This window comes from Sapajus apella, unplaced genomic scaffold, assembly GCF_009761245.1.
Source record: "Sapajus apella isolate SASKATOON/1434 unplaced genomic scaffold, GSC_monkey_1.0 scaffold1057, whole genome shotgun sequence".
Lineage (NCBI taxonomy): Eukaryota > Metazoa > Chordata > Mammalia > Primates > Cebidae > Sapajus > Sapajus apella.
The window spans coordinates 1678-12786 of record NW_022437983.1 but is presented as its reverse complement, the minus strand read 5'-3'; the positions used below and the strand labels follow the sequence as shown (position 1 = coordinate 12786).

At 37.0% G+C, this 11109-nt stretch overlaps 1 pseudogene; it reads right to left on the bottom strand.

The window, feature by feature from the left end:
- Nucleotides 1-1383: 1383 nt before the first annotated feature.
- On the bottom strand, nt 1384-9166 carry LOC116546560 (annotated as a pseudogene).
- Nucleotides 9167-11109: the final 1943 nt, after the last annotated feature.

Below are 11109 nucleotides of genomic sequence, written 5' to 3'. Positions count from 1 at the left end.
AAGCGCTAACACAGGTGCCCTAGGAGGCATAGTTATGACATTCTAGTACACAATTTTCCATTCTATATCTGGATTCTTATTTGAAATGTAAATTTTGTTCTTTCTACTGCATAAAGAGGTTTATACCACTTTATGCTTAGTAAGTAATTAAATGTATATGTCAGTTTAAATAATGACAGTGTCTATTATTCTAAATCCTGTTCCTGTTCCCCTCATTTTATATAGGAAACTTCATCTTTCACTAGTTTTATTTAAAAACCTAAAACAATTAAAATCAACCTTATAGAAAAAAATTACGCTATAATTATTTTAAACCCTAATATAATCTTTTACTATAAATCTAAAAATCGATCTATTTGTTATCTTTTGATAGCTATTCATTAGCATGTTCTATCCTATTTCGTTACTTACGTTTTGGAAAAGTTTCCTAATGTTAGAAAAATGTTTGTACATATTAACATCCCTACTTATTTATCCATTTATTCATCTTATTTATTGTGTATTCTAAAAATTGCATTGGTAATATGTTAGCAAAGAAGGCAAATACTGCATTTGCCACCTTGAAATTTTCAATCTGGTAGTAATAAGTTTTCTGATATAATATATTCGGAGAAAATGAAACAGCACAGTGACCCAGCACTGAAAAACTATTGTATGAGCTGAAATGTGATTAATAATTAGGATGATAAGAAGTAATAAAGTCTGTGAGATCAACTTAATTTGGTCAGATGTAAAAAGAAAATAAGCCCTCTTCTTTATTCTTTGTAAGATAAGATATCCAGCACTTCATTTTCCGACCCCAGACTGGTTCAAATATACAAGTAAGGCAAATGGCTTACAGTGTGTACAAACTTTAAAAACATACTTCGAAGAAATATCAGACTAAAAAAACCCTCATATGGTATGATTTTATTTACCTGAATGCACAAAATAAAAATAGATTAAGTGTTGTGAAGAAATGGGGGAGGGTGAATGGAGAATAAATGTTAATGGTTATTGGGATTCTTCTGGAAGTGATGAAAACGCACAGGCAGTAGGTAGTTCTGATGGCTGCACAAGTGTGATATGCTAACAACCTCTGAATTAAATACATTAGAGCAGGACTTTCACGGTAAGTGAATGGAGCTCAACAAACCTGTTACAACAAAAAAAGAGCGATAGTTGATGTTCTAGTAAACATTACACAATAACTTACTAAAATAATTAGCAAAGGTATACAATCAAGGTGGTTATTTCATTTATAACCATAAAGTAATTACATTCCATGAAGTTACAATGAGCTCACAGGCTCTCACACATAGACCTCTTTCCTCAGATAAGGTCTCAGGACACTATTTGCCTCATTTATGGGAGGTCACAATAAATCTTCATGAAACCAAATTTTCATGTGAAACCAAAACAAAAGAAAGGCCTCAGAAGGAAAGACAAGGAGGAAGGAGGAAAACCATAGATAAGAGAATCTTTATGGACATCAAAGAAACAGCTCCTTTCTCATAATCCAGAAACACCCCCACTCGACTCCGAGACCTTTGCACGTAATGAATTATAGGTGGAGAGTTGGCGGAGAGACTATAGTGATTGCTGCTCTTTGAGGAAATTTAAAAAAACCTTTCATCAGAATCAATAGTAATATTGGTATCTGCTGTCCTGGAATCTATACAGACTCCCAGAATTCAGTTGGAGGAGAAGGTCACATCCACTTCCCAGTAAAGCCTGCAGGAGGAGAATGCTTGAGCTTCCCACGGGCAAAGCTCTCCACTCCCGGGGGATCCATGGCTGCACTGCGATGGTCATCTCCAAATGTCACTTGTCTCACGTCCTCAGAAAGGCTTATAGAGCAAGGAACCATTTCTGTACTCAGAGCATTACCCACTGCCAAGGGAAAAATACTGCCAAGCACTCAGTGAGTGCTGAGGGGCAGGGGCTCTGTGGTCCATGTATTCACTTCATCTGATCTTCTTCAAAGAAAATACAAATAAAAGAAGCCCCAAGCATCCATGAAGATGAAATGTTACTACAACTCCTCAGCACATACAATTATGTATTATACTTTAAATAATAGAGAAAAATATGACCACATCACTGGGTGAAGTAATGATTTCATGTCTATCTCTGCATAGTTTGTTTCAGGACATATCTAAAATGTTTTTTTTTCTTTATTAGAAAAATCTTGTATTATTTGTCTTTAAGATCATCAATAGGTAAACATCTGTGTGTTGTGATGTATTCATTGGAATGTAAATTATTAAATATTTGGTATAAATTAACACACGTAAAATTTAGAAGTTTCTGAAAAGAATATTCTGGTTTTACATTACCTGTTTAGCCCCTGATTCAATCTACTTTGGGTTCCTGCCCTCTGCTACCTAGACCTGCTCTCTAGAATGGGCCTAATGTGGTTAGGCCACGTTCACGATCCCTCACCTTTCAGTGGTTATGAGATGTATCTGATGGCATCAGAATTGTCCTGATTATGGATATTTTAGTCGTTTTCTGTGTTGATCAAAACTTTCTGATTTTATAAATAATAAAGGTCCCTTGTAGAATGCATATAAATGCACATAGAATAGAACCACTTAAAAGCCAGTATGCCAAATCTAAGCCTTCAAAATTGAATTATAATAAATAACACAAAAAACTGATGCCACCATGAGAACTAGTGTCTTCATAACTATATGACCTGAATATTCTTTGTCCTCTGATTCTGGAGATACAATATGTATTTCATTTTACATTTTCTTCAAATTGTAAGTCAGGAAATTGAGTTTTAATCATTGCAATATTACTATGCAGGTAGGGAAGATGCAGATGTTTTAGAAAACTCTGTATTACCTACATGTCAGAAATAATAAAACGTAAATGGGAAAAGTGTCAACCAAGGGACCTAATAAAGAAGAGGATGAGGCTGGACTGCCAAGCAGGGGGCTCTTACATCTGAGTTTGTTGAGCATGTCCATGACTCCAGTTATGCCGCATGAAATGAGCTCTGGGTTCACCAGCTGGGGCTTTTGCATCTGTGCCAAATCAGTCCTGAAAAAACAAAAAACAAAAAACAAAAAACAATGGCCTCAGTTACACTTCCAGGCCCAGAGCTAATCACACACTTGTACAAAGATATCATATTTTCATACAAGATATTTCCTCATAATTCTACATGTTTTCGTTAACTGGGTATACATTTTATTTCATTCTCTTGGGGACAGAAGGATGTTACTTTTTCTAAATTTTACTTGCATAAAAACTCAATTTCTCCAGACATATTCTTCTCAGACATTACATAACTTCTAAAGGCATTAAAAGTCATTGCTCCCTCTGCCCATCACACCCCCTGAGAATATACAAAAATCCTGCAAATATTTCAGGGAGCAGAAAACTCAGACCAAAATGTTTAGGACCTCAGCCTGCAGTTGTCACTAGTGCTAGTCAGTGTCTAACAGAGAATGGTCCCTGAGACAAAGGACCTAATTGTGCAAAACAAAGGAGTCTAATTCCAGCCTGAGAGCCCTGCTGCTGAGGGTCCTGAGGTGACAATCTTCCTGAGGTTTTTCTTACAACTGTGTGTCTTGTGATGGAGCAGGTCCAGGTCATTGAAGCTTTTGGGAACAAACCTCCCTCCTCAGCCCATCCTTAGGGCATCTCCCTCCTACCTCTGTCTTTTTTACCTCCCACCCCTCTAGAGTAGAAGACACCACTATGATTCCTCGGTGTAATTTTTTATAAAGACCTGTGGGTTAGGGCTGGACAGGATGGATGAATTGGGAAGGACAAACTTCAGAATGCCAAATGGATTTTAAGTATATTTGAATTCATACAAATTTTAAAATGAAAACTTTCCAGACCAAGAAGAAAAAGACCTCAGGGCCTCTTTTGAAACAAAATCAAAAATAGCCACTGAGGATGATGTTAGTAGCTCAAATGTATACATACACTTCATTAACAAGAGAATGCCCTGTTCAGAAATAACATTATTTTAAGTGAGTGCAAACTCACCTTGCCAATGCATTTCCCACATCCTGCAAAGAAATAAAAGATAATGTTAATTATGAAAGTATTTTCCTTCTGCATATCTTCCCATACTCTTGTTTCTTTTTGTTTCAGTGTTTTAATAATGCATATTTTCTATTCCCTTCCAAGGAATCATTCCAGGTTACGTTAGTAATAGAACCTCAACTAAACCATGAAACGCTTCATCAGTGGACATTAAGAGCAAAGGAGCTCAGCAAGAGATTGTGGAGAGAAGCAAGGATACCTGGGTTTCCAGGGTCATTAGTTTCCTAATCTTATTCCCAAGGAAATATCTGACCACACATGACAGCTATTAAAACAAAACAGAGAACAATATGAGAAACAGAGTACACTGACACTGATGAACAACTTTTACAAACCTTGCCCAGGCAAGGGGAAAAGCTTCAATGTCTTCAGTAAATCACTGTTGTATGGGACCTCAGAGAGTGGGGAGGAGCTAGGGCACATAAATGGAATATTAGTAATCTTCCCCTGGCCTGGGGTTGTGCTGACTTTGGATAGCCTCTCTGTGTGGTTAGCACTCCTAATTTGATTGAAGAGAATGTTTTCCTATGTTACGTACCATAATGCAAAAACTTCCCAAAGATTACCAAAGCATGCAGTAATAAATGACTGGACAAATGTAATGATGCATGTCAGACAGCAGGAGTTACTTAGCTGACAGTCGTGACCTATGCAGGTGACATTCCATGTCCTGGCAGCATTGTCCAGCAAAGGCTTCCTGTCTCTGAGATGGACCCTCCCTCCTCACCTGGGGCAGCTCCACGCCAGCCATGTGGCTCAGCTCCCACAGCTCTCTGTACATGTCTTTCATCTTTTCTAAATCCTGGGTCATTTTCTCTTGACTGTTTGGGAGTGGCTGGAAAAGCGCTTCTCCTTCTCTGTCCAGTGCCTGTAGATGAAGTTGCCCTTCCTCTTCAAGAAATTGATGCATCTTTTGATATTGAATATTAATTATTACCTTTCTTAAATCCACATAGTCCTGCAGAGACATTTGGTTAAAAGGATTACATGTTGTCTCTCTCAACAGAAAACTGCAATAATTATATTCTGGGTGTAATCAAGCAATTTGATAAATTTTCTGCCTCTTGCAAAGTCTTCAATATTTGCTGTTTCTTCTGTCATTAAAAAAAAAAGTTTCTATTCTCTTTCCAAGTTTAAATCAAAACCCATATAAAGACTCCTAGTTTATCTCCTGTGACACTTCTTCACCAGATCAGTTATTTCCCCTATTAATCTTATGCCTTTTAGGTTTTTTCCATGCCTGGTTTGCCTAAATGTTAAAAAAAAAATTTAGCCATACACCATATTATGCATATGGGTTTTTTTTCTATACTTTTCCTCTGTATACTATTCTATTTCTTTCCTCTTCCTCACACCCCACTTTAGTATAATGTTGTCTCATTTCTAGTGTCTGAAAAGGTTTATACCAACCTTCAAATTTGAACTAGGATACATAATAGGCCATTTATCCAATATATTAAAATTATTTGGCTAGCTTGTGTGGGCTTCTCTATTTGTGATTCCTATTATATCAATTGAAATCATTACATTTTTATGGGATGCATTCACTATCTTTTACGTGGTAGTCTCAATTTAGCTAAAAATTATAAGCCAACATTTTCATTCTTACCACTATCAAATGAGTGTTGCTAGTTTCCTGATTTAGATCGCTTTGTGTTTCTTGATTGATTTTCCATAAATAGTCCATTTGCTTTGTGAGTTTAACCTGCAAAATAAACAAGAAGCTTAGCAATAATGAAGACAGTATAGATTTCATCCTGTTACCAATAAATAAAAGGCTATAGTTGAAAGAATCATGAATTTAAGTTAGAGTGGAGTGGTCAGATTTTTCCATGTTAAACAAATTTCTTTCTAATAATTTGGAAGTTAAAAGTGATAGAAACATCACAGAGAGTTTTAAGGGACCCTTCAGGTAATAACATCAATTTTCTGAGAAACTGGCTTTGAAAAGTGTTTTGCTGTTGATCACCTCCCACACAGATCCATTCACACATTTGAACAGTGTGTCTAAGGAAACCTGCTTTACTGAAGGCTCAACACAGCTTTGATTAGAGTGTCAAATTAGCGACATCGAAAGGACACATTTCTGCCTTATGATTGACGTGGAATAATCACCACCTCCACCATCAGCATTCCCATCACCATCATTAGCATAGGCTCTCATCTTTGTGATTTAGGATTCTGTAGATTTCAAACTGCCTTAGAGGCATCACGTACCCTCCTTTCCTCGGCAGTCCATCCTATTGGGCTGTGGCTGTGAGCCATGGGCTCTGGTGACTCGGAGCTGGGCCCACAGAGCAATCTCCTGTCAGCCTCACCAAAGAGCTCCTTAGTCTCCTCATGTCGCACACTGAGCTTGTCTGAGCTGTGGATGTTTCTCTGAGGTCTGGGCTGTCTGGCAAGGAAAGCCAGCTTTTTGAGGGCCACAGTGGTTTTGAAGTCGGACTTCTCTGAGATCTCTCTGCATGCAGGGCAGTGCAGTGGTGCTCTGCCTTCTTCCCAGCAGAGGCAGAGGCAGGGCCTACAAAAGTTGTGCCCACAGGCTATGGTGACCCAGTCTATGAAGCAGGTCATGCATATGGTGTAGGTGACCTCATTCTGGAAGGCCTGCAGGCTGCTGAATCCACGTTTCTGAAAATTAAAAAAAAATTCTGAGAATTTCTCTCTCTTATTTTATTTGTATTTTCCCCTATGATAGGGGGAAAAAAAGGCTGGTAGACAATTTTCCCTGTCTACTTGAGTTCTGTCCAATCTATCCAATAATTTAGCTCCAGTACAAACTGAGACATAGTAAATTAGCCAACATACTGAATTTATGAAGTTTTTCTTCAATAGCCATTAGAGATTGGGTCCAGGGCTCCCTGAGATACCAAAATCCTAAGATGTTCAATCTCTTTTTAGAAAATGATGTAAGATTTGCATGTAACCTGTCTACCCTCCTGAATACTTTATTTCTAGATGACTTTGAATACCTAACACAATGTAAATGCTGTATAAATATTTGTAATGCCATACTATTTAGGAACAGCAAGAAGATTGTTAAAAATATGTACATGTTTTACTGGGTGCAGTCGCTCAAGCCTCTAATCCCAGCACTTTGGAAGGCTGAGGATGGCAGATCACGAGGTCAGCAGATCGAGACCATCCTAGCTAACATGGTGAAGCCCAGTCTCTAATTTGTAATTTTAGTAGAGACTAGGTTTCACCATGTTAGCTAGGATGGTCTCGATCTACTGACCTCGTGATCCACCAACCTCCAGTAGTCCCAGCTACTCTGGAGGCTGAAGCAGGAGAATCTCTTCAACCCAGGAGGCAGAGGTTGCAGTGAGCCAAGATCTGACTACTGCATTCCAGCATGAGCAAGAGAGCAAGACTGTCTCAACAACAACAAAAAAAATGAATGTTCAGTACAGCTGCTTTTTCCTCCTGCAGATATTTTTTATCTGAGATTAGTTGAATCCATGGGTATAAAACCCATAGATGTGAAGATTCAACTGTGATTCAAATGGGAAAATGAGACGAGAGTCCTCATGGTATTATTGTTAAACAAGCAGTGCTCTCAATCATCCCCAATTACTTAGACAAGCTTAAATCCTGGGAAGAGGGTAAACATTGGGATGATTTCTGAGTCACTTATATAAGCTGACTAATAAAGAAACACATTCTGACTCTCTTCCTGTCTCTGTCATTCTATATCTCTCAATGATTCCATGATGATAATATATGAAAGACACTTAGTATCTACGCTATTATTCTACACTCCCTTCCTCCAAATTCACTTATGAAGTTTTCTTAGACAATTATAAATGCAGTAGGTTTTATCTAAGATTGATTAATCAATCAAAGTGGACTTCAACTGTAAACTCTAAAATTATCAAAATATCAAAACTCTCCCTTTCAATAAATTGAATGTAAATAATGTCTATTAATTTAGAAAAGTTGTTTCCATCGTCAATTCAGATGATCAGAGAGAACACTTTCACATTCTGAAATAGTATTTAAACTATAAAGGCAAGAATTAATCAACAACTGATCGATTATCTTTTAAAATAACAAAAAAGTGAAGACAAGCTTTCGGTTTTCTGCTCTAAACTAGAAAATCCAGAAATGCAGTTAATGGAAGCATGGCCACAAATTCACCTTTCCCTGTAGTGATTTGTAAGCCTCAGTCTCTTGGGACCCCTTACCTGTTGGTTAGACCTATTTTCTTTCTCTCTTTCTTTTCTTTTCTTTCTTTTCCTTTTTTTCTTTTCTTTTTTCTTTCCTTCTTTCTTTCTCTCTTTCTCTTTCTTTCTTCTTTCCTTCTTTCCATCTTTCTTTCTTTTGTTGTTGCAAACTTACTAAAACCTCCAACGTTCAGATTCAAGGAATTCTCCTGCCTCAGCCTCCCAAGCAGCTGGTATTACAGGCACCCACCACCACACCAGGATATTTTTTTCAAGTTTTCAGTAGAGACGGTTTTTCCCTATGTTGGCCAGGCTAGTTTCTAACTCCTGACCTCAAGAGATCTCCCAACCTCGGCCTTCTAAAGTGCTAGGATTACAAGCATGGGCCTGTGCACTAGGCTGGTTAGATCTATTTTCAACAGCTTTCCAGTGTAGTCTGCAAACTGAAAATTGTAAAGAGGCAGCAAATAGGATCTTTGCAACATGAATTTTCAAAGCAATTCAATATTTTTAACTTGTACTGTGGTGTACATTATAACCATTACTACATGCCCATATTTTAGTGAACATTTTAGGTATTTGATGGGCTCTATCACTGCATGAAACCATGGAAACGTATCTTTTCACACCTAAAAAAATCTAACAATACAGAAAATAGTCACATAAAAAATATCAAATAGCAAGGGAACACAAATCATATGTTACAAATGAAAGATACTTTATCTTGATTTGACTAGGACAGCTACTTGTTTGCTTAGAAAACATCCAAGCATGCTGTCAGGTAAATTTAAAGTATTTTTAAGAGAAAAAGTAAGCATGATGGGTTTACTGTAAATTTGATACTCACAAGACTACTGTGAATGGTCTTTCTAGAAGCTCTGTCGATATCCGGATTAGAAGTAACTTCTGGCACTCCAAAGCCCAACAGCCAGAAATCCAGTGGGTCCTCACTAGAGGAGAGGTGTGTGGACAAGCATCCTTTTATAGTGTATAGGCCCACACAAGACCACACCCACTTCCAGAAACTGATTGGATTGCACAGGAAGGGGTAAATTGCCTGATTAGATTATAGAGTATAGAAAGCCACATTTGGGGGCTCTAAGGTCAATAGACAAGTTTGGGATCAGATGCAAGAAAGTTGACCAAGCACAGGTTTTCAAAGAAATATTTTATGTAAAGCAATTATTTCATTAAATATGTTTTTATTTTTCACATGCTAACTTTTATTTTTGGGGACAATGTCTCACTCTGTTGCTCTGGTTGGAGTGCAGTGGCTCAATCTCGGCACACTGCAGCCTCCGCCTACTGGTTCAAGTGATTCACCTGCTTCAACCTCCCAAGTAGCTGAGACTATAGGAGCCCGCCATTATGCCCAGTTAATTTACATATTTTTGGAGAGACAGGATTTCACCATGTTGGCCAGGCTGGTCTGGAACTCCTAGCCTCAGGTGATCCTCCCACCTTGGCCTCCCAAAGTGCTGGGATTACAGGTGTGAGCAACCATGCTAACTTTTACAATTTTGTTTCTTACGCTGAGTTTTAAAATTATAATTGCTTAAGTGCCTAGCCGTTATTTATCTGAATATGTCCAAAGATAAAACACTAACTGAGATTACTAACACATCTGAACTGTGTGACTCTCTTGTTTAAAAAAGTGTTGGAGGAACTCAGTTGTTCCGTATAATTTTATATATAATGCTTAGTGGATTTAGTTTTATCAATCTTTTTTCTTATTTTTACTATTTTATGACTATTTCATAATTATTGTTTTTTATAAAAATAAAATATTTTTCAATTCATACACCATTTTGAATAATTTTAAAACAGACACTTTACATATATATGTACATAAGTATCAATAACAATGTATGTATCCATATTTTTAAAATTATATATTATTTACACAATAATCATTGTTATTATTATTACCTTTTTTTTGAAATGGATTCTCCCTCTGTCACCCAGGCTGGAGTGCAATGGCATGATCTCAGCTCACTGCAACCTCTGTCTCCCAGGTTCAAGCAATTCTAATGCCTCAGACTACAACTGTCTGAGATTACAGGTGTCTGCCACCATGCCTGGCTAATTTTTGTATTTTTAGTAGAGATGAGGTTTCACCATGTTGGCCAGGCTGGTCTCAAACTGCTGACCTCAGGTGATCTATCTACCTCCGCCTCCCAAAGTGCTAGAATTTCAGGTGTTAGTCAAGGTGCCCGGCTGCTATTTATACAATAATTATATGAATAATTACCTTTAATAGTGTATAAAAGATATTTTTAACATAGTTGTCATGCTAACAGATTTTGTTGTGATTTACCATGATTTAATAAATCACCAATGTTTACACATAGTTGTATTAATAAATTATTTAATGCTTGGGGATTTAGCTCATCTCTATAAACCTAAAACTAACAAACTTTGCTAGAAATTAAAAAAGTAAAAATCTAAATAAAAGTCACCATTTACATATTAACAGACATTAAAACAATTAAAAACTTAATAAAAGCCAGCATATCCTAGAAGAAGACTGAGTGGCTGTCTTTTTAACCAATCTATGGCATTGCAAATTAGTATGTTTTCTGGCGTCATTTGATCAGCATTATGCTTCAAAAAATAGATCTAAAAAAGTTAAGAAAAGGTAATCATAGATACATATATGCAGAGTTTTCCAGAAATGTTGTTCTTTGAAAACTGCTTCAAACACTTTTTAAAATGTCGTATATTTATCTACCTAAGTGTAGAGAAGAAAGGCTTTCTAGTATTCTCACTCTTCAGTAAAAATTCAACGCTATGTTGTGTAGAATGCCCTGAATTAGACAGAAATAAACAATAAGCACTTATGAGATGCATAAAAAAGAATGAACAGAAGTTGCAAACTTTAGTGCTACAGGCT